We start from the raw sequence: 2,128 nt of genomic DNA, 5'->3' as shown, positions 1-2,128 counted from the left end.
CTTATTGTGTAAGTTTTTTTTTTTTTTTTTTTTTTTTTTTTTTTTGTATATATATATATATATATATGCTCAACTCTTACTTTGACTTTTGGATATACTACTTCCATTCCTATTTAAGATTCAAGCTAAGGGCCGGGCCTATTAATTGGGACTTAAAGTCTCTCCACTTTGAGAAGTTGCTCTCATACTTGGCTGGTGAAATTCAATCATTAGTTTTTTCTTCTAAATTTTATTCATGTGATCAATTGCCCGCCCTTAATGATTATTATTACACTTCAAAGTTGCATTTAAATTATAAATATTGTGTCTTAAAATTGTATTTCTCATTTTATTGATAATTGATACTTTTAGTATCTTACGTGCCGTATATATAATTGATTGGATTGTTTAATTGTTGGTAGGTAAATGTAAACTATGAATCCCTAAGTTAACATTAAAATAATGTTTTTGGTTTTGGTTTTGAAATGAGTGAAAAGAGGATGTTAATTTTAGTAAAATGATTGACCATATATACATTTTAGATATTTGAAGAATAAAAATCTTAAAGAATTATTGAACCAAATCACTATATCTTCATGTTCTGAAGTTAAAAATATCAATTTTGAATTGGTTCGCTGTAGTACAGTACAGTGTTCCTATCCGTCTCTTTCCCAAGAAAATTCCACAATTTCTTGTTGCAATCTCCGGTCTCCAAACTATGAGCTGGTCTTGGTGGCCACATCCTATATACTCCATAATCAATGGAATATACAATAAGGGGTTGATAGTGTATGTATTTAATATGTTTTATATCTAAATAATTTTGTCCAAACAATTATGAACACAAGATTTAACTTCTTAATTAAACACAAACTGTAATAATATAGGCATTATTGATTATACTTAATCAAACAATACTACAATCAAATAATAAAACTAAGCTAAAGGTTTTAACTCTTGATCATGATTTTATTGTAATATATATATAGAGTCATGATCAGGTGTGGCCGTGCTCTCCCAGTCTCCCGTGCGGTTCACACCACTCAATGTTACGAAATACACCACTCAATGTTAAGAAACACACCACACAAATATGCACTGTGGTGTGTTTCTTAACATTGTGGTGCATTTCATTGTGTTTCATTATGGTGTGTTTATTAACATTGAGTGGTGTATTTCGTAACATTGAGTGGTGTGTGACCGCACGGCCGCACGGGAGAACACGGCCGCACCTGAAATTATTTCTATATATATATAGGATCATATGAGAACCCCTCATGAGAATTAAGGACTAATATAGGCCTTTGATCATGGTTCGTGTATGGTTATGATTTTTAGATTTTTTGGATTATTTATTTACATATATTTATGGAGGGGTGAATTAATAATTTTGCGTGCGTTTAAAATCATAATATTATTATTGTTTACATATGGGGGTGTGCTAAGATGAGAACGGATGCCTATGAAAGAACTTAATTAATATTGACAGTCACTACTTACAGTGCAATCATTTTCACTTAATAGTGCAAATAAATTATCTTTTTAACAATGGTGCACCTAATGATAACATCTTTCACATTGATATAATAACGTTTGGTGCAACTAACTACTGATAACCTTAAATGCACTTAATATTGATGTTTTACATTATTTGTTGCACTTTTAATACATTGTTACTTAATATATGAAATTGTTACTTGCATTTTTAACACAATTTACTTGCACTTTAAAATTCAATTGTTTATAAAAATACCACCGCATTATAAAAAGTATTTTTGATCTGTTAGATTTGAACTCGTGGACGGTTGCGATTCGTTCTCACCTGATCCGTCTCATATATATATATATATATATATATATATATATATATATATATATATATATATATATATATATATATATATATATATATATATATATATATATATATATATATATATATATATATATATTTATTCAAATGTGGTCGCGCCCTTACGTGCGGCCGTGCGGTTTACACCACTCAATGTTAAGAAATGCACCACTCAATGTTACGAAATACACCACTCAATACATGAGTGGTGTGTTTCTTAAATATGAAATACACCACTCAATGTTATTGAGTGGTGCATTTCGTAATATTGAGTGGTGCATTTCTTAACATTGAGTG

This window comes from Ipomoea triloba, chromosome 12 (assembly GCF_003576645.1).
Source record: "Ipomoea triloba cultivar NCNSP0323 chromosome 12, ASM357664v1".
NCBI lineage: Eukaryota > Viridiplantae > Streptophyta > Magnoliopsida > Solanales > Convolvulaceae > Ipomoea > Ipomoea triloba.
The sequence above is the reverse complement of the archived record's forward strand: the minus strand, read 5'-3'. Positions refer to the sequence as shown.